The sequence below is a fragment of the Hydra viridissima genome, unplaced genomic scaffold (genome assembly GCF_058129835.1).
Source record: "Hydra viridissima isolate aposymbiotic clone 2 unplaced genomic scaffold, HvirCarnegie_v1 scaffold_13, whole genome shotgun sequence".
NCBI lineage: Eukaryota > Metazoa > Cnidaria > Hydrozoa > Anthoathecata > Hydridae > Hydra > Hydra viridissima.
In genome coordinates this window covers 4,974,375-4,997,453 of record NW_028324312.1, presented here as the reverse complement: position 1 = coordinate 4,997,453, position 23,079 = coordinate 4,974,375, and positions in this window count along the sequence as shown.

The window sequence follows — 23,079 nt, the reverse complement described above, 5'->3', positions numbered from 1 at the left end:
TCGGTGAAAGACTCGAATTTGGCCACATTTGGCCCAAATTTCGACGTTTTGTATGGAAATTGAGCCAAAAACGGGGTTTTGTCGCCAAATCCGGTACTTGCCAGCCTCTCTGTTGACTGTCTTTGTCATATTCGTGCTCAGCCTGACAGGATACAACAAAATAGGGCCAAGGGATCCAAGAGGAGTCGGTGAAAGACTCGAATTTGGCCACATTTGGCCCAAATTTCGACGTTTTGTATGGAAATTGAGCCAAAAACGGGGTTTTGTCGCCAAATCCGGTACTTGCCAGCCTCTCTGTTGACTGTCTTTGTCATATTCGTGCTCAGCCTGATAGGTTACAACAGAATATGTCCAAAGGCTCCAAGAAATCTCGGTGAAAGGCTCCAATTTGACGAAATAATCACAGAATTGACATTACAAGCAAATTCTAAGCATTTCTGTGCATTTGTCGCAAAATTCGGTACTTACCACTGAATTGCTTGATGCCCTTGGGCATTTTTTTGCTCAGCCTGACAGGATACAACAAAATATGGCCAAGGGATCCAAGAGGAGTCGGTGAAAGACTCGAATTTGGCCACATTTGGCCCAAATTTCGACGTTTTGTATGGAAATTAAGCCAAAAACGGGGTTTTGTCGCCAAATCCGCTACTTGCCAGCCTCTCTGTTGACTGTCTTTGTCATATTCGTGCTCAGCCTGACAGGATACAACAAAATAGGGCCAAGGGATCCAAGAGGAGTCGGTGAAAGCCTCGAATTTGGCCACATTTGGCCCAAATTTCGACGTTTTGTATGGAAATTGAGCCAAAAACGGGGTTTTGTCGCCAAATCCGGTACTTGCCAGCCTCTCTGTTGACTGTCTTTGTCATATTCGTGCTCAGCCTGATAGGTTACAACAGAATATGTCCAAAGGCTCCAAGAAATCTCGGTGAAAGGCTCCAATTTGACGAAATAATCACAGAATTGACATTACAAGCAAATTCTAAGCATTTCTGTGCATTTGTCGCAAAATTCGGTACTTACCACTGAATTGCTTGATGCCCTTGAACATTTTTTTGCTCAGCCTGACAGGATACTACAAAATATGGCCAAGGGATCCAAGAGGAGTCGGTGAAAGACTCGAATTTGGCCACATTTGGCCCAAATTTCGACGTTTTGTATGGAAATTGAGCCAAAAACGGGGTTTTGTCGCCAAATCCGGTACTTGCCAGCCTCTCTGTTGACTGTCTTTGTCATATTCGTGCTCAGCCTGATAGGTTACAACAGAATATGTCCAAAGGCTCCAAGAAATCTCGGTGAAAGGCTCCAATTTGACGAAATAATCACAGAATTGACATTACAAGCAAATTCTAAGCATTTCTGTGCATTTGTCGCAAAATTCGGTACTTACCACTGAATTGCTTGATGCTCTTGGGCATTTTTTTGCTCAGCCTGACAGGATACAACAAAATATGGCCAAGGGATCCAAGAGGAGTCGGTGAAAGACTCGAATTTGGCCACATTTGGCCCAAATTTCGACGTTTTGTATGGAAATTGAGCCAAAAACGGGGTTTTGTCGCCAAATCCGGTACTTGCCAGCCTCTCTGTTGACTGTCTTTGTCATATTCGTGCTCAGCCTGACAGGATACAACAAAATAGGGCCAAGGGATCCAAGAGGAGTCGGTGAAAGCCTCGAATTTGGCCACATTTGGCCCAAATTTCGACGTTTTGTATGGAAATTGAGCCAAAAACGGGGTTTTGTCGCCAAATCCGGTACTTGCCAGCCTCTCTGTTGACTGTCTTTGTCATATTCGTGCTCAGCCTGATAGGTTACAACAGAATATGTCCAAAGGCTCCAAGAAATCTCGGTGAAAGGCTCCAATTTGACGAAATAATCACAGAATTGACATTACAAGCAAATTCTAAGCATTTCTGTGCATTTGTCGCAAAATTCGGTACTTACCACTGAATTGCTTGATGCCCTTGGGCATTTTTTTGCTCAGCCTGACAGGATACAACAAAATATGGCCAAGGGATCCAAGAGGAGTCGGTGAAAGACTCGAATTTGGCCACATTTGGCCCAAATTTCGACGTTTTGTATGGAAATTGAGCCAAAAACGGGGTTTTGTCGCCAAATCCGGTACTTGCCAGCCTCTCTGTTGACTGTCTTTGTCATATTCGTGCTCAGCCTGACAGGATACAACAAAATAGGGCCAAGGGATCCAAGAGGAGTCGGTGAAAGCCTCGAATTTGGCCACATTTGGCCCAAATTTCGACGTTTTGTATGGAAATTGAGCCAAAAACGGGGTTTTGTCGCCAAATCCGGTACTTGCCAGCCTCTCTGTTGACTGTCTTTGTCATATTCGTGCTCAGCCTGATAGGTTACAACAGAATATGTCCAAAGGCTCCAAGAAATCTCGGTGAAAGGCTCCAATTTGACGAAATAATCACAGAATTGACATTACAAGCAAATTCTAAGCATTTCTGTGCATTTGTCGCAAAATTCGGTACTTACCACTGAATTGCTTGATGCCCTTGGGCATTTTTTTGCTCAGCCTGACAGGATACAACAAAATATGGCCAAGGGATCCAAGAGGAGTCGGTGAAAGACTCGAATTTGGCCACATTTGGCCCAAATTTCGACGTTTTGTATGGAAATTGAGCCAAAAACGGGGTTTTGTCGCCAAATCCGGTACTTGCCAGCCTCTCTGTTGACTGTCTTTGTCATATTCGTGCTCAGCCTGACAGGATACAACAAAATAGGGCCAAGGGATCCAAGAGGAGTCGGTGAAAGCCTCGAATTTGGCCACATTTGGCCCAAATTTCGACGTTTTGTATGGAAATTGAGCCAAAAACGGGGTTTTGTCGCCAAATCCGGTACTTGCCAGCCTCTCTGTTGACTGTCTTTGTCATATTCGTGCTCAGCCTGATAGGTTACAACAGAATATGTCCAAAGGCTCCAAGAAATCTCGGTGAAAGGCTCCAATTTGACGAAATAATCACAGAATTGACATTACAAGCAAATTCTAAGCATTTCTGTGCATTTGTCGCAAAATTCGGTACTTACCACTGAATTGCTTGATGCCCTTGGGCATTTTTTTGCTCAGCCTGACAGGATACTACAAAATATGGCCAAGGGATCCAAGAGGAGTCGGTGAAAGACTCGAATTTGGCCACATTTGGCCCAAATTTCGACGTTTTGTATGGAAATTGAGCCAAAAACGGGGTTTTGTCGCCAAATCCGGTACTTGCCAGCCTCTCTGTTGACTGTCTTTGTCATATTCGTGCTCAGCCTGACAGGATACAACAAAATAGGGCCAAGGGATCCAAGAGGAGTCGGTGAAAGCCTCGAATTTGGCCACATTTGGCCCAAATTTCGACGTTTTGTATGGAAATTGAGCCAAAAACGGGGTTTTGTCGCCAAATCCGGTACTTGCCAGCCTCTCTGTTGACTGTCTTTGTCATATTCGTGCTCAGCCTGATAGGTTACAACAGAATATGTCCAAAGGCTCCAAGAAATCTCGGTGAAAGGCTCCAATTTGACGAAATAATCACAGAATTGACATTACAAGCAAATTCTAAGCATTTCTGTGCATTTGTCGCAAAATTCGGTACTTACCACTGAATTGCTTGATGCCCTTGGGCATTTTTTTGCTCAGCCTGACAGGATACAACAAAATAGGGCCAAGGGATCCAAGAGGAGTCGGTGAAAGACTCGAATTTGGCCACATTTGGCCCAAATTTCGACGTTTTGTATGGAAATTAAGCCAAAAACGGGGTTTTGTCGCCAAATCCGGTACTTGCCAGCCTCTCTGTTGACTGTCTTTGTCATATTCGTGCTCAGCCTGACAGGATACAACAAAATAGGGCCAAGGGATCCAAGAGGAGTCGGTGAAAGCCTCGAATTTGGCCACATTTGGCCCAAATTTCGACGTTTTGTATGGAAATTGAGCCAAAAACGGGGTTTTGTCGCCAAATCCGGTACTTGCCAGCCTCTCTGTTGACTGTCTTTGTCATATTCGTGCTCAGCCTGATAGGTTACAACAGAATATGTCCAAAGGCTCCAAGAAATCTCGGTGAAAGGCTCCAATTTGACGAAATAATCACAGAATTGACATTACAAGCAAATTCTAAGCATTTCTGTGCATTTGTCGCAAAATTCGGTACTTACCACTGAATTGCTTGATGCCCTTGGGCATTTTTTTGCTCAGCCTGACAGGATACAACAAAATATGGCCAAGGGATCCAAGAGGAGTCGGTGAAAGACTCGAATTTGGCCACATTTGGCCCAAATTTCGACGTTTTGTATGGAAATTGAGCCAAAAACGGGGTTTTGTCGCCAAATCCGCTACTTGCCAGCCTCTCTGTTGACTGTCTTTGTCATATTCGTGCTCAGCCTGACAGGATACAACAAAATAGGGCCAAGGGATCCAAGAGGAGTCGGTGAAAGCCTCGAATTTGGCCACATTTGGCCCAAATTTCGACGTTTTGTATGGAAATTGAGCCAAAAACGGGGTTTTGTCGCCAAATCCGGTACTTGCCAGCCTCTCTGTTGACTGTCTTTGTCATATTCGTGCTCAGCCTGATAGGTTACAACAGAATATGTCCAAAGGCTCCAAGAAATCTCGGTGAAAGGCTCCAATTTGACGAAATAATCACAGAATTGACATTACAAGCAAATTCTAAGCATTTCTGTGCATTTGTCGCAAAATTCGGTACTTACCACTGAATTGCTTGATGCCCTTGGGCATTTTTTTGCTCAGCCTGACAGGATACAACAAAATATGGCCAAGGGATCCAAGAGGAGTCGGTGAAAGACTCGAATTTGGCCACATTTGGCCCAAATTTCGACGTTTTGTATGGAAATTGAGCCAAAAACGGGGTTTTGTCGCCAAATCCGGTACTTGCCAGCCTCTCTGTTGACTGTCTTTGTCATATTCGTGCTCAGCCTGACAGGATACAACAAAATAGGGCCAAGGGATCCAAGAGGAGTCGGTGAAAGCCTCGAATTTGGCCACATTTGGCCCAAATTTCGACGTTTTGTATGGAAATTGAGCCAAAAACGGGGTTTTGTCGCCAAATCCGGTACTTGCCAGCCTCTCTGTTGACTGTCTTTGTCATATTCGTGCTCAGCCTGATAGGTTACAACAGAATATGTCCAAAGGCTCCAAGAAATCTCGGTGAAAGGCTCCAATTTGACGAAATAATCACAGAATTGACATTACAAGCAAATTCTAAGCATTTCTGTGCATTTGTCGCAAAATTCGGTACTTACCACTGAATTGCTTGATGCCCTTGGGCATTTTTTTGCTCAGCCTGACAGGATACAACAAAATATGGCCAAGGGATCCAAGAGGAGTCGGTGAAAGACTCGAATTTGGCCACATTTGGCCCAAATTTCGACGTTTTGTATGGAAATTGAGCCAAAAACGGGGTTTTGTCGCCAAATCCGGTACTTGCCAGCCTCTCTGTTGACTGTCTTTGTCATATTCGTGCTCAGCCTGACAGGATACAACAAAATAGGGCCAAGGGATCCAAGAGGAGTCGGTGAAAGCCTCGAATTTGGCCACATTTGGCCCAAATTTCGACGTTTTGTATGGAAATTGAGCCAAAAACGGGGTTTTGTCGCCAAATCCGGTACTTGCCAGCCTCTCTGTTGACTGTCTTTGTCATATTCGTGCTCAGCCTGATAGGTTACAACAGAATATGTCCAAAGGCTCCAAGAAATCTCGGTGAAAGGCTCCAATTTGACGAAATAATCACAGAATTGACATTACAAGCAAATTCTAAGCATTTCTGTGCATTTGTCGCAAAATTCGGTACTTACCACTGAATTGCTTGATGCCCTTGGGCATTTTTTTGCTCAGCCTGACAGGATACAACAAAATATGGCCAAGGGATCCAAGAGGAGTCGGTGAAAGACTCGAATTTGGCCACATTTGGCCCAAATTTCGACGTTTTGTATGGAAATTGAGCCAAAAACGGGGTTTTGTCGCCAAATCCGGTACTTGCCAGCCTCTCTGTTGACTGTCTTTGTCATATTCGTGCTCAGCCTGACAGGATACAACAAAATAGGGCCAAGGGATCCAAGAGGAGTCGGTGAAAGCCTCGAATTTGGCCACATTTGGCCCAAATTTCGACGTTTTGTATGGAAATTGAGCCAAAACCGGGGTTTTGTCGCCAAATCCGGTACTTGCCAGCCTCTCTGTTGACTGTCTTTGTCATATTCGTGCTCAGCCTGACAGGATACAACAAAATAGGGCCAAGGGATCCAAGAGGAGTCGGTGAAAGCCTCGAATTTGGCCACATTTGGCCCAAATTTCGACGTTTTGTATGGAAATTGAGCCAAAAACGGGGTTTTGTCGCCAAATCCGGTACTTGCCAGCCTCTCTGTTGACTGTCTTTGTCATATTCGTGCTCAGCCTGACAGGATACAACAAAATAGGGCCAAGGGATCCAAGAGGAGTCGGTGAAAGCCTCGAATTTGGCCACATTTGGCCCAAATTTCGACGTTTTGTATGGAAATTGAGCCAAAAACGGGGTTTTGTCGCCAAATCCGGTACTTGCCAGCCTCTCTGTTGACTGTCTTTGTCATATTCGTGCTCAGCCTGATAGGTTACAACAGAATATGTCCAAAGGCTCCAAGAAATCTCGGTGAAAGGCTCCAATTTGACGAAATAATCACAGAATTGACATTACAAGCAAATTCTAAGCATTTCTGTGCATTTGTCGCAAAATTCGGTACTTACCACTGAATTGCTTGATGCCCTTGGGCATTTTTTTGCTCAGCCTGACAGGATACAACAAAATATGGCCAAGGGATCCAAGAGGAGTCGGTGAAAGACTCGAATTTGGCCACATTTGGCCCAAATTTCGACGTTTTGTATGGAAATTGAGCCAAAAACGGGGTTTTGTCGCCAAATCCGGTACTTGCCAGCCTCTCTGTTGACTGTCTTTGTCATATTCGTGCTCAGCCTGACAGGATACAACAAAATAGGGCCAAGGGATCCAAGAGGAGTCGGTGAAAGCCTCGAATTTGGCCACATTTGGCCCAAATTTCGACGTTTTGTATGGAAATTGAGCCAAAAACGGGGTTTTGTCGCCAAATCCGGTACTTGCCAGCCTCTCTGTTGACTGTCTTTGTCATATTCGTGCTCAGCCTGATAGGTTACAACAGAATATGTCCAAAGGCTCCAAGAAATCTCGGTGAAAGGCTCCAATTTGACGAAATAATCACAGAATTGACATTACAAGCAAATTCTAAGCATTTCTGTGCATTTGTCGCAAAATTCGGTACTTACCACTGAATTGCTTGATGCCCTTGGGCATTTTTTTGCTCAGCCTGACAGGATACAACAAAATATGGCCAAGGGATCCAAGAGGAGTCGGTGAAAGACTCGAATTTGGCCACATTTGGCCCAAATTTCGACGTTTTGTATGGAAATTGAGCCAAAAACGGGGTTTTGTCGCCAAATCCGGTACTTGCCAGCCTCTCTGTTGACTGTCTTTGTCATATTCGTGCTCAGCCTGACAGGATACAACAAAATAGGGCCAAGGGATCCAAGAGGAGTCGGTGAAAGCCTCGAATTTGGCCACATTTGGCCCAAATTTCGACGTTTTGTATGGAAATTGAGCCAAAAACGGGGTTTTGTCGCCAAATCCGGTACTTGCCAGCCTCTCTGTTGACTGTCTTTGTCATATTCGTGCTCAGCCTGATAGGTTACAACAGAATATGTCCAAAGGCTCCAAGAAATCTCGGTGAAAGGCTCCAATTTGACGAAATAATCACAGAATTGACATTACAAGCAAATTCTAAGCATTTCTGTGCATTTGTCGCAAAATTCGGTACTTACCACTGAATTGCTTGATGCCCTTGAGCATTTTTTTGCTCAGCCTGACAGGATACAACAAAATATGGCCAAGGGATCCAAGAGGAGTCGGTGAAAGACTCGAATTTGGCCACATTTGGCCCAAATTTCGACGTTTTGTATGGAAATTGAGCCAAAAACGGGGTTTTGTCGCCAAATCCGGTACTTGCCAGCCTCTCTGTTGACTGTCTTTGTCATATTCGTGCTCAGCCTGACAGGATACAACAAAATAGGGCCAAGGGATCCAAGAGGAGTCGGTGAAAGCCTCGAATTTGGCCACATTTGGCCCAAATTTCGACGTTTTGTATGGAAATTGAGCCAAAAACGGGGTTTTGTCGCCAAATCCGGTACTTGCCAGCCTCTCTGTTGACTGTCTTTGTCATATTCGTGCTCAGCCTGATAGGTTACAACAGAATATGTCCAAAGGCTCCAAGAAATCTCGGTGAAAGGCTCCAATTTGACGAAATAATCACAGAATTGACATTACAAGCAAATTCTAAGCATTTCTGTGCATTTGTCGCAAAATTCGGTACTTACCACTGAATTGCTTGATGCCCTTGGGCATTTTTTTGCTCAGCCTGACAGGATACAACAAAATATGGCCAAGGGATCCAAGAGGAGTCGGTGAAAGACTCGAATTTGGCCACATTTGGCCCAAATTTCGACGTTTTGTATGGAAATTGAGCCAAAAACGGGGTTTTGTCGCCAAATCCGGTACTTGCCAGCCTCTCTGTTGACTGTCTTTGTCATATTCGTGCTCAGCCTGACAGGATACAACAAAATAGGGCCAAGGGATCCAAGAGGAGTCGGTGAAAGCCTCGAATTTGGCCACATTTGGCCCAAATTTCGACGTTTTGTATGGAAATTGAGCCAAAAACGGGGTTTTGTCGCCAAATCCGGTACTTGCCAGCCTCTCTGTTGACTGTCTTTGTCATATTCGTGCTCAGCCTGATAGGTTACAACAGAATATGTCCAAAGGCTCCAAGAAATCTCGGTGAAAGGCTCCAATTTGACGAAATAATCACAGAATTGACATTACAAGCAAATTCTAAGCATTTCTGTGCATTTGTCGCAAAATTCGGTACTTACCACTGAATTGCTTGATGCCCTTGAACATTTTTTTGCTCAGCCTGACAGGATACTACAAAATATGGCCAAGGGATCCAAGAGGAGTCGGTGAAAGACTCGAATTTGGCCACATTTGGCCCAAATTTCGACGTTTTGTATGGAAATTGAGCCAAAAACGGGGTTTTGTCGCCAAATCCGGTACTTGCCAGCCTCTCTGTTGACTGTCTTTGTCATATTCGTGCTCAGCCTGACAGGATACAACAAAATAGGGCCAAGGGATCCAAGAGGAGTCGGTGAAAGCCTCGAATTTGGCCACATTTGGCCCAAATTTCGACGTTTTGTATGGAAATTGAGCCAAAAACGGGGTTTTGTCGCCAAATCCGGTACTTGCCAGCCTCTCTGTTGACTGTCTTTGTCATATTCGTGCTCAGCCTGATAGGTTACAACAGAATATGTCCAAAGGCTCCAAGAAATCTCGGTGAAAGGCTCCAATTTGACGAAATAATCACAGAATTGACATTACAAGCAAATTCTAAGCATTTCTGTGCATTTGTCGCAAAATTCGGTACTTACCACTGAATTGCTTGATGCCCTTGGGCATTTTTTTGCTCAGCCTGACAGGATACAACAAAATATGGCCAAGGGATCCAAGAGGAGTCGGTGAAAGACTCGAATTTGGCCACATTTGGCCCAAATTTCGACGTTTTGTATGGAAATTGAGCCAAAAACGGGGTTTTGTCGCCAAATCCGGTACTTGCCAGCCTCTCTGTTGACTGTCTTTGTCATATTCGTGCTCAGCCTGACAGGATACAACAAAATAGGGCCAAGGGATCCAAGAGGAGTCGGTGAAAGCCTCGAATTTGGCCACATTTGGCCCAAATTTCGACGTTTTGTATGGAAATTGAGCCAAAAACGGGGTTTTGTCGCCAAATCCGGTACTTGCCAGCCTCTCTGTTGACTGTCTTTGTCATATTCGTGCTCAGCCTGATAGGTTACAACAGAATATGTCCAAAGGCTCCAAGAAATCTCGGTGAAAGGCTCCAATTTGACGAAATAATCACAGAATTGACATTACAAGCAAATTCTAAGCATTTCTGTGCATTTGTCGCAAAATTCGGTACTTACCACTGAATTGCTTGATGCCCTTGGGCATTTTTTTGCTCAGCCTGACAGGATACAACAAAATATGGCCAAGGGATCCAAGAGGAGTCGGTGAAAGACTCGAATTTGGCCACATTTGGCCCAAATTTCGACGTTTTGTATGGAAATTGAGCCAAAAACGGGGTTTTGTCGCCAAATCCGGTACTTGCCAGCCTCTCTGTTGACTGTCTTTGTCATATTCGTGCTCAGCCTGACAGGATACAACAAAATAGGGCCAAGGGATCCAAGAGGAGTCGGTGAAAGCCTCGAATTTGGCCACATTTGGCCCAAATTTCGACGTTTTGTATGGAAATTGAGCCAAAAACGGGGTTTTGTCGCCAAATCCGGTACTTGCCAGCCTCTCTGTTGACTGTCTTTGTCATATTCGTGCTCAGCCTGATAGGTTACAACAGAATATGTCCAAAGGCTCCAAGAAATCTCGGTGAAAGGCTCCAATTTGACGAAATAATCACAGAATTGACATTACAAGCAAATTCTAAGCATTTCTGTGCATTTGTCGCAAAATTCGGTACTTACCACTGAATTGCTTGATGCCCTTGGGCATTTTTTTGCTCAGCCTGACAGGATACAACAAAATATGGCCAAGGGATCCAAGAGGAGTCGGTGAAAGACTCGAATTTGGCCACATTTGGCCCAAATTTCGACGTTTTGTATGGAAATTGAGCCAAAAACGGGGTTTTGTCGCCAAATCCGGTACTTGCCAGCCTCTCTGTTGACTGTCTTTGTCATATTCGTGCTCAGCCTGATAGGTTACAACAGAATATGTCCAAAGGCTCCAAGAAATCTCGGTGAAAGGCTCCAATTTGACGAAATAATCACAGAATTGACATTACAAGCAAATTCTAAGCATTTCTGTGCATTTGTCGCAAAATTCGGTACTTACCACTGAATTGCTTGATGCCCTTGGGCATTTTTTTGCTCAGCCTGACAGGATACAACAAAATATGGCCAAGGGATCCAAGAGGAGTCGGTGAAAGACTCGAATTTGGCCACATTTGGCCCAAATTTCGACGTTTTGTATGGAAATTGAGCCAAAAACGGGGTTTTGTCGCCAAATCCGGTACTTGCCAGCCTCTCTGTTGACTGTCTTTGTCATATTCGTGCTCAGCCTGACAGGATACAACAAAATAGGGCCAAGGGATCCAAGAGGAGTCGGTGAAAGCCTCGAATTTGGCCACATTTGGCCCAAATTTCGACGTTTTGTATGGAAATTGAGCCAAAAACGGGGTTTTGTCGCCAAATCCGGTACTTGCCAGCCTCTCTGTTGACTGTCTTTGTCATATTCGTGCTCAGCCTGATAGGTTACAACAGAATATGTCCAAAGGCTCCAAGAAATCTCGGTGAAAGGCTCCAATTTGACGAAATAATCACAGAATTGACATTACAAGCAAATTCTAAGCATTTCTGTGCATTTGTCGCAAAATTCGGTACTTACCACTGAATTGCTTGATGTCCTTGGGCATTTTTTTGCTCAGCCTGACAGGATACAACAAAATATGGCCAAGGGATCCAAGAGGAGTCGGTGAAAGACTCGAATTTGGCCACATTTGGCCCAAATTTCGACGTTTTGTATGGAAATTGAGCCAAAAACGGGGTTTTGTCGCCAAATCCGGTACTTGCCAGCCTCTCTGTTGACTGTCTTTGTCATATTCGTGCTCAGCCTGACAGGATACAACAAAATAGGGCCAAGGGATCCAAGAGGAGTCGGTGAAAGCCTCGAATTTGGCCACATTTGGCCCAAATTTCGACGTTTTGTATGGAAATTGAGCCAAAAACGGGGTTTTGTCGCCAAATCCGGTACTTGCCAGCCTCTCTGTTGACTGTCTTTGTCATATTCGTGCTCAGCCTGATAGGTTACAACAGAATATGTCCAAAGGCTCCAAGAAATCTCGGTGAAAGGCTCCAATTTGACGAAATAATCACAGAATTGACATTACAAGCAAATTCTAAGCATTTCTGTGCATTTGTCGCAAAATTCGGTACTTACCACTGAATTGCTTGATGCCCTTGGGCATTTTTTTGCTCAGCCTGACAGGATACAACAAAATATGGCCAAGGGATCCAAGAGGAGTCGGTGAAAGACTCGAATTTGGCCACATTTGGCCCAAATTTCGACGTTTTGTATGGAAATTGAGCCAAAAACGGGGTTTTGTCGCCAAATCCGGTACTTGCCAGCCTCTCTGTTGACTGTCTTTGTCATATTCGTGCTCAGCCTGACAGGATACAACAAAATAGGGCCAAGGGATCCAAGAGGAGTCGGTGAAAGCCTCGAATTTGGCCACATTTGGCCCAAATTTCGACGTTTTGTATGGAAATTGAGCCAAAAACGGGGTTTTGTCGCCAAATCCGGTACTTGCCAGCCTCTCTGTTGACTGTCTTTGTCGTATTCGTGCTCAGCCTGATAGGTTACAACAGAATATGTCCAAAGGCTCCAAGAAATCTCGGTGAAAGGCTCCAATTTGACGAAATAATCACAGAATTGACATTACAAGCAAATTCTAAGCATTTCTGTGCATTTGTCGCAAAATTCGGTACTTACCACTGAATTGCTTGATGCCCTTGGGCATTTTTTTGCTCAGCCTGACAGGATACAACAAAATATGGCCAAGGGATCCAAGAGGAGTCGGTGAAAGACTCGAATTTGGCCACATTTGGCCCAAATTTCGACGTTTTGTATGGAAATTGAGCCAAAAACGGGGTTTTGTCGCCAAATCCGGTACTTGCCAGCCTCTCTGTTGACTGTCTTTGTCATATTCGTGCTCAGCCTGACAGGATACAACAAAATAGGGCCAAGGGATCCAAGAGGAGTCGGTGAAAGCCTCGAATTTGGCCACATTTGGCCCAAATTTCGACGTTTTGTATGGAAATTGAGCCAAAAACGGGGTTTTGTCGCCAAATCCGGTACTTGCCAGCCTCTCTGTTGACTGTCTTTGTCATATTCGTGCTCAGCCTGATAGGTTACAACAGAATATGTCCAAAGGCTCCAAGAAATCTCGGTGAAAGGCTCCAATTTGACGAAATAATCACAGAATTGACATTACAAGCAAATTCTAAGCATTTCTGTGCATTTGTCGCAAAATTCGGTACTTACCACTGAATTGCTTGATGCCCTTGGGCATTTTTTTGCTCAGCCTGACAGGATACAACAAAATATGGCCAAGGGATCCAAGAGGAGTCGGTGAAAGACTCGAATTTGGCCACATTTGGCCCAAATTTCGACGTTTTGTATGGAAATTGAGCCAAAAACGGGGTTTTGTCGCCAAATCCGGTACTTGCCAGCCTCTCTGTTGACTGTCTTTGTCATATTCGTGCTCAGCCTGACAGGATACAACAAAATAGGGCCAAGGGATCCAAGAGGAGTCGGTGAAAGCCTCGAATTTGGCCACATTTGGCCCAAATTTCGACGTTTTGTATGGAAATTGAGCCAAAAACGGGGTTTTGTCGCCAAATCCGGTACTTGCCAGCCTCTCTGTTGACTGTCTTTGTCATATTCGTGCTCAGCCTGATAGGTTACAACAGAATATGTCCAAAGGCTCCAAGAAATCTCGGTGAAAGGCTCCAATTTGACGAAATAATCACAGAATTGACATTACAAGCAAATTCTAAGCATTTCTGTGCATTTGTCGCAAAATTCGGTACTTACCACTGAATTGCTTGATGCCCTTGGGCATTTTTTTGCTCAGCCTGACAGGATACAACAAAATATGGCCAAGGGATCCAAGAGGAGTCGGTGAAAGACTCGAATTTGGCCACATTTGGCCCAAATTTCGACGTTTTGTATGGAAATTGAGCCAAAAACGGGGTTTTGTCGCCAAATCCGGTACTTGCCAGCCTCTCTGTTGACTGTCTTTGTCATATTCGTGCTCAGCCTGACAGGATACAACAAAATAGGGCCAAGGGATCCAAGAGGAGTCGGTGAAAGCCTCGAATTTGGCCACATTTGGCCCAAATTTCGACGTTTTGTATGGAAATTGAGCCAAAAACGGGGTTTTGTCGCCAAATCCGGTACTTGCCAGCCTCTCTGTTGACTGTCTTTGTCATATTCGTGCTCAGCCTGATAGGTTACAACAGAATATGTCCAAAGGCTCCAAGAAATCTCGGTGAAAGGCTCCAATTTGACGAAATAATCACAGAATTGACATTACAAGCAAATTCTAAGCATTTCTGTGCATTTGTCGCAAAATTCGGTACTTACCACTGAATTGCTTGATGCCCTTGGGCATTTTTTTGCTCAGCCTGACAGGATACAACAAAATATGGCCAAGGGATCCAAGAGGAGTCGGTGAAAGACTCGAATTTGGCCACATTTGGCCCAAATTTCGACGTTTTGTATGGAAATTGAGCCAAAAACGGGGTTTTGTCGCCAAATCCGGTACTTGCCAGCCTCTCTGTTGACTGTCTTTGTCATATTCGTGCTCAGCCTGACAGGATACAACAAAATAGGGCCAAGGGATCCAAGAGGAGTTGGTGAAAGCCTCGAATTTGGCCACATTTGGCCCAAATTTCGACGTTTTGTATGGAAATTGAGCCAAAAACGGGGTTTTGTCGCCAAATCCGGTACTTGCCAGCCTCTCTGTTGACTGTCTTTGTCATATTCGTGCTCAGCCTGATAGGTTACAACAGAATATGTCCAAAGGCTCCAAGAAATCTCGGTGAAAGGCTCCAATTTGACGAAATAATCACAGAATTGACATTACAAGCAAATTCTAAGCATTTCTGTGCATTTGTCGCAAAATTCGGTACTTACCACTGAATTGCTTGATGCCCTTGGGCATTTTTTTGCTCAGCCTGACAGGATACAACAAAATATGGCCAAGGGATCCAAGAGGAGTCGGTGAAAGACTCGAATTTGGCCACATTTGGCCCAAATTTCGACGTTTTGTATGGAAATTGAGCCAAAAACGGGGTTTTGTCGCCAAATCCGGTACTTGCCAGCCTCTCTGTTGACTGTCTTTGTCATATTCGTGCTCAGCCTGACAGGATACAACAAAATAGGGCCAAGGGATCCAAGAGGAGTCGGTGAAAGCCTCGAATTTGGCCACATTTGGCCCAAATTTCGACGTTTTGTATGGAAATTGAGCCAAAAACGGGGTTTTGTCGCCAAATCCGGTACTTGCCAGCCTCTCTGTTGACTGTCTTTGTCATATTCGTGCTCAGCCTGATAGGTTACAACAGAATATGTCCAAAGGCTCCAAGAAATCTCGGTGAAAGGCTCCAATTTGACGAAATAATCACAGAATTGACATTACAAGCAAATTCTAAGCATTTCTGTGCATTTGTCGCAAAATTCGGTACTTACCACTGAATTGCTTGATGCCCTTGGGCATTTTTTTGCTCAGCCTGACAGGATACAACAAAATATGGCCAAGGGATCCAAGAGGAGTCGGTGAAAGACTCGAATTTGGCCACATTTGGCCCAAATTTCGACGTTTTGTATGGAAATTGAGCCAAAAACGGGGTTTTGTCGCCAAATCCGGTACTTGCCAGCCTCTCTGTTGACTGTCTTTGTCATATTCGTGCTCAGCCTGACAGGATACAACAAAATAGGGCCAAGGGATCCAAGAGGAGTCGGTGAAAGCCTCGAATTTGGCCACATTTGGCCCAAATTTCGACGTTTTGTATGGAAATTGAGCCAAAAACGGGGTTTTGTCGCCAAATCCGGTACTTGCCAGCCTCTCTGTTGACTGTCTTTGTCATATTCGTGCTCAGCCTGATAGGTTACAACAGAATATGTCCAAAGGCTCCAAGAAATCTCGGTGAAAGGCTCCAATTTGACGAAATAATCACAGAATTGACATTACAAGCAAATTCTAAGCATTTCTGTGCATTTGTCGCAAAATTCGGTACTTACCACTGAATTGCTTGATGCCCTTGGGCATTTTTTTGCTCAGCCTGACAGGATACAACAAAATATGGCCAAGGGATCCAAGAGGAGTCGGTGAAAGACTCGAATTTGGCCACATTTGGCCCAAATTTCGACGTTTTGTATGGAAATTGAGCCAAAAACGGGGTTTTGTCGCCAAATCCGGTACTTGCCAGCCTCTCTGTTGACTGTCTTTGTCATATTCGTGCTCAGCCTGACAGGATACAACAAAATAGGGCCAAGGGATCCAAGAGGAGTCGGTGAAAGCCTCGAATTTGGCCACATTTGGCCCAAATTTCGACGTTTTGTATGGAAATTGAGCCAAAAACGGGGTTTTGTCGCCAAATCCGGTACTTGCCAGCCTCTCTGTTGACTGTCTTTGTCATATTCGTGCTCAGCCTGATAGGTTACAACAGAATATGTCCAAAGGCTCCAAGAAATCTCGGTGAAAGGCTCCAATTTGACGAAATAATCACAGAATTGACATTACAAGCAAATTCTAAGCATTTCTGTGCATTTGTCGCAAAATTCGGTACTTACCACTGAATTGCTTGATGCCCTTGGGCATTTTTTTGCTCAGCCTGACAGGATACAACAAAATATGGCCAAGGGATCCAAGAGGAGTCGGTGAAAGACTCGAATTTGGCCACATTTGGCCCAAATTTCGACGTTTTGTATGGAAATTGAGCCAAAAACGGGGTTTTGTCGCCAAATCCGGTACTTGCCAGCCTCTCTGTTGACTGTCTTTGTCATATTCGTGCTCAGCCTGACAGGATACAACAAAATAGGGCCAAGGGATCCAAGAGGAGTCGGTGAAAGCCTCGAATTTGGCCACATTTGGCCCAACTTTCGACGTTTTGTATGGAAATTGAGCCAAAAACGGGGTTTTGTCGCCAAATCCGGTACTTGCCAGCCTCTCTGTTGACTGTCTTTGTCATATTCGTGCTCAGCCTGATAGGTTACAACAGAATATGTCCAAAGGCTCCAAGAAATCTCGGTGAAAGGCTCCAATTTGACGAAATAATCACAGAATTGACATTACAAGCAAATTCTAAGCATTTCTGTGCATTTGTCGCAAAATTCGGTACTTACCACTGAATTGCTTGATGCCCTTGGGCATTTTTTTGCTCAGCCTGACAGGATACAACAAAATATGGCCAAGGGATCCAAGAGGAGTCGGTGAAAGACTCGAATTTGGCCACATTTGGCCCAAATTTCGACGTTTTGTATGGAAATTGAGCCAAAAACGGGGTTTTGTCGCCAAATCCGGTACTTGCCAGCCTCTCTGTTGACTGTCTTTGTCATATTCGTGCTCAGCCTGACAGGATACAACAAAATAGGGCCAAGGGATCCAAGAGGAGTCGGTGAAAGCCTCGAATTTGGCCACATTTGGCCCAAATTTCGACGTTTTGTATGGAAATTGAGCCAAAAACGGGGTTTTGTCGCCAAATCCGGTACTTGCCAGCCTCTCTGTTGACTGTCTTTGTCATATTCGTGCTCAGCCTGATAGGTTACAACAGAATATGTCCAAAGGCTCCAAGAAATCTCGGTGAAAGGCTCCAATTTGACGAAATAATCACAGAATTGACATTACAAGCAAATTCTAAGCATTTCTGTGCATTTGTCGCAAAATTCGGTACTTACCACTGAATTGCTTGATGCCCTTGGGCATTTTTTTGCTCAGCCTGACAGGATACAACAAAATATGGCCAAGGGATCCAAGAGGAGTCGGTGAAAGACTCGAATTTGGCCACATTTGGCCCAAATTTCGACGTTTTGTATGGAAATTGAGCCAAAAACGGGGTTTTGTCGCCAAATCCGGTACTTGCCAGCCTCTCTGTTGACTGTCTTTGTCATATTCGTGCTCAGCCTGACAGGATACAACAAAATAGGGCCAAGGGATCCAAGAGGAGTTGGTGAAAGCCTCGAATTTGGCCACATTTGGCCCAAATTTCGACGTTTTGTATGGAAATTGAGCCAAAAACGGGGTTTTGTCGCCAAATCCGGTACTTGCCAGCCTCTCTGTTGACTGTCTTTGTCATATTCGTGCTCAGCCTGATAGGTTACAACAGAATATGTCCAAAGGCTCCAAGAAATCTCGGTGAAAGGCTCCAATTTGACGAAATAATCACAGAATTGACATTACAAGCAAATTCTAAGCATTTCTGTGCATTTGTCGCAAAATTCGGTACTTACCACTGAATTGCTTGATGCCCTTGGGCATTTTTTTGCTCAGCCTGACAGGATACAACAAAATATGGCCAAGGGATCCAAGAGGAGTCGGTGAAAGACTCGAATTTGGCCACATTTGGCCCAAATTTCGACGTTTTGTATGGAAATTGAGCCAAAAACGGGGTTTTGTCGCCAAATCCGGTACTTGCCAGCCTCTCTGTTGACTGTCTTTGTCATATTCGTGCTCAGCCTGACAGGATACAACAAAGTAGGGCCAAGGGATCCAAGAGGAGTCGGTGAAAGCCTCGAATTTGGCCACATTTGGCCCAAATTTCGACGTTTTGTATGGAAATTGAGCCAAAAACGGGGTTTTGTCGCCAAATCCGCTACTTGCCAGCCTCTCTGTTGACTGTCTTTGTCATATTCGTGCTCAGCCTGATAGGTTACAACAGAATATGTCCAAAGGCTCCAAGAAATCTCGGTGAAAGGCTCCAATTTGACGAAATAATCACAGAATTGACATTACAAGCAAATTCTAAGCATTTCTGTGCACTTGTCGCAAAATTCGGTACTTACCACTGAATTGCTTGATGCCCTTGGGCATTTTTTTGCTCAGCCTGACAGGATACAACAAAATATGGCCAAGGGATCCAAGAGGAGTCGGTGAAAGACTCGAATTTGGCCACATTTGGCCCAAATTTCGACGTTTTGTATGGAAATTGAGCCAAAAACGGGGTTTTGTCGCCAAATCCGGTACTTGCCAGCCTCTCTGTTGACTGTCTTTGTCATATTCGTGCTCAGCCTGACAGGATACAACAAAATAGGGCCAAGGGATCCAAGAGGAGTCGGTGAAAGCCTCGAATTTGGCCACATTTGGCCCAAATTTCGACGTTTCGTATGGAAATTGAGCCAAAAACGGGGTTTTGTCGCCAAATCCGGTACTTGCCAGCCTCTCTGTTGACTGTCTTTGTCATATTCGTGCTCAGCCTGATAGGTTACAACAGAATATGTCCAAAGGCTCCAAGAAATCTCGGTGAAAGGCTCCAATTTGACGAAATAATCACAGAATTGACATTACAAGCAAATTCTAAGCATTTCTGTGCATTTGTCGCAAAATTCGGTACTTACCACTGAATTGCTTGATGCCCTTGGGCATTTTTTTGCTCAGCCTGACAGGATACAACAAAATATGGCCAAGGGATCCAAGAGGAGTCGGTGAAAGACTCGAATTTGGCCACATTTGGCCCAAATTTCGACGTTTTGTATGGAAATTGAGCCAAAAACGGGGTTTTGTCGCCAAATCCGGTACTTGCCAGCCTCTCTGTTGACTGTCTTTGTCATATTCGTGCTCAGCCTGACAGGATACAACAAAATAGGGCCAAGGGATCCAAGAGGAGTCGGTGAAAGCCTCGAATTTGGCCACATTTGGCCCAAATTTCGACGTTTTGTATGGAAATTGAGCCAAAAACGGGGTTTTGTCGCCAAATCCGGTACTTGCCAGCCTCTCTGTTGACTGTCTTTGTCATATTCGTGCTCAGCCTGATAGGTTACAACAGAATATGTCCAAAGGCTCCAAGAAATCTCGGTGAAAGGCTCCAATTTGACGAAATAATCACAGAATTGACATTACAAGCAAATTCTAAGCATTTCTGTGCATTTGTCGCAAAATTCGGTACTTACCACTGAATTGCTTGATGCCCTTGGGCATTTTTTTGCTCAGCCTGACAGGATACAACAAAATATGGCCAAGGGATCCAAGAGGAGTCGGTGAAAGACTCGAATTTGGCCACATTTGGCCCAAATTTCGACGTTTTGTATGGAAATTGAGCCAAAAACGGGGTTTTGTCGCCAAATCCGGTACTTGCCAGCCTCTCTGTTGACTGTCTTTGTCATATTCGTGCTCAGCCTGACAGGATACAACAAAATAGGGCCAAGGGATCCAAGAGGAGTCGGTGAAAGCCTCGAATTTGGCCACATTTGGCCCAAATTTCGACGTTTTGTATGGAAATTGAGCCAAAAACGGGGTTTTGTCGCCAAATCCGGTACTTGCCAGCCTCTCTGTTGACTGTCTTTGTCATATTCGTGCTCAGCCTGATAGGTTACAACAGAATATGTCCAAAGGCTCCAAGAAATCTCGGTGAAAGGCTCCAATTTGACGAAATAATCACAGAATTGACATTACAAGCAAATTCTAAGCATTTCTGTGCATTTGTCGCAAAATTCGGTACTTACCACTGAATTGCTTGATGCCCTTGGGCATTTTTTTGCTCAGCCTGACAGGATACAACAAAATATGGCCAAGGGATCCAAGAGGAGTCGGTGAAAGACTCGAATTTGGCCACATTTGGCCCAAATTTCGACGTTTTGTATGGAAATTGAGCCAAAAACGGGGTTTTGTCGCCAAATCCGGTACTTGCCAGCCTCTCTGTTGACTGTCTTTGTCATATTCGTGCTCAGCCTGACAGGATACAACAAAATAGGGCCAAGGGATCCAAGAGGAGTCGGTGAAAGCCTCGAATTTGGCCACATTTGGCCCAAATTTCGACGTTTTGTATGGAAATTGAGCCAAAAACGGGGTTTTGTCGCCAAATCCGGTACTTGCCAGCCTCTCTGTTGACTGTCTTTGTCATATTCGTGCTCAGCCTGATAGGTTACAACAGAATATGTCCAAAGGCTCCAAGAAATCTCGGTGAAAGGCTCCAATTTGACGAAATAATCACAGAATTGACATTACAAGCAAATTCTAAGCATTTCTGTGCATTTGTCGCAAAATTCGGTACTTACCACTGAATTGCTTGATGCCCTTGGGCATTTTTTTGCTCAGCCTGACAGGATACAACAAAATATGGCCAAGGGATCCAAGAGGAGTCGGTGAAAGACTCGAATTTGGCCACATTTGGCCCAAATTTCGACGTTTTGTATGGAAATTGAGCCAAAAACGGGGTTTTGTCGCCAAATCCGGTACTTGCCAGCCTCTCTGTTGACTGTCTTTGTCATATTCGTGCTCAGCCTGACAGGATACAACAAAATAGGGCCAAGGGATCCAAGAGGAGTCGGTGAAAGCCTCGAATTTGGCCACATTTGGCCCAAATTTCGACGTTTTGTATGGAAATTGAGCCAAAAACGGGGTTTTGTCGCCAAATCCGGTACTTGCCAGCCTCTCTGTTGACTGTCTTTGTCATATTCGTGCTCAGCCTGATAGGTTACAACAGAATATGTCCAAAGGCTCCAAGAAATCTCGGTGAAAGGCTCCAATTTGACGAAATAATCACAGAATTGACATTACAAGCAAATTCTAAGCATTTCTGTGCATTTGTCGCAAAATTCGGTACTTACCACTGAATTGCTTGATGCCCTTGGGCATTTTTTTGCTCAGCCTGACAGGATACAACAAAATATGGCCAAGGGATCCAAGAGGAGTCGGTGAAAGACTCGAATTTGGCCACATTTGGCCCAAATTTCGACGTTTTGTATGGAAATTGAGCCAAAAACGGGGTTTTGTCGCCAAATCCGGTACTTGCCAGCCTCTCTGTTGACTGTCTTTGTCATATTCGTGCTCAGCCTGACAGGATACAACAAAATAGGGCCAAGGGATCCAAGAGGAGTCGGTGAAAGCCTCGAATTTGGCCACATTTGGCCCAAATTTCGACGTTTTGTATGGAAATTGAGCCAAAAACGGGGTTTTGTCGCCAAATCCGGTACTTGCCAGCCTCTCTGTTGACTGTCTTTGTCATATTCGTGCTCAGCCTGATAGGTTACAACAGAATATGTCCAAAGGCTCCAAGAAATCTCGGTGAAAGGCTCCAATTTGACGAAATAATCACAGAATTGACATTACAAGCAAATTCTAAGCATTTCTGTGCATTTGTCGCAAAATTCGGTACTTACCACTGAATTGCTTGATGCCCTTGGGCATTTTTTTGCTCAGCCTGACAGGATACAACAAAATAGGGCCAAGGGATCCAAGAGGAGTCGGTGAAAGCCTCGAATTTGGCCACATTTGGCCCAAATTTCGACGTTTTGTATGGAAATTGAGCCAAAAACGGGGTTTTGTCGCCAAATCCGGTACTTGCCAGCCTCTCTGTTGACTGTCTTTGTCATATTCGTGCTCAGCCTGACAGGATACAACAAAATAGGGCCAAGGGATCCAAGAGGAGTCGGTGAAAGCCTCGAATTTGGCCACATTTGGCCCAAATTTCGACGTTTTGTATGGAAATTGAGCCAAAAACGGGGTTTTGTCGCCAAATCCGGTACTTGCCAGCCTCTCTGTTGACTGTCTTTGTCATATTCGTGCTCAGCCTGATAGGTTACAACAGAATATGTCCAAAGGCTCCAAGAAATCTCGGTGAAAGGCTCCAATTTGACGAAATAATCACAGAATTGACATTACAAGCAAATTCTAAGCATTTCTGTGCATTTGTCGCAAAATTCGGTACTTACCACTGAATTGCTTGATGCCCTTGGGCATTTTTTTGCTCAGCCTGACAGGATACAACAAAATAGGGCCAAGGGATCCAAGAGGAGTCGGTGAAAGCCTCGAATTTGGCCACATTTGGCCCAAATTTCGACGTTTTGTATGGAAATTGAGCCAAAAACGGGGTTTTGTCGCCAAATCCGGTACTTGCCAGCCTCTCTGTTGACTGTCTTTGTCATATTCGTGCTCAGCCTGACAGGATACAACAAAATAGGGCCAAGGGATCCAAGAGGAGTCGGTGAAAGCCTCGAATTTGGCCACATTTGGCCCAAATTTCGACGTTTTGTATGGAAATTGAGCCAAAAACGGGGTTTTGTCGCCAAATCCGGTACTTGCCAGCCTCTCTGTTGACTGTCTTTGTCATATTCGTGCTCAGCCTGATAGGTTACAACAGAATATGTCCAAAGGCTCCAAGAAATCTCGGTGAAAGGCTCCAATTTGACGAAATAATCACAGAATTGACATTACAAGCAAATTCTAAGCATTTCTGTGCATTT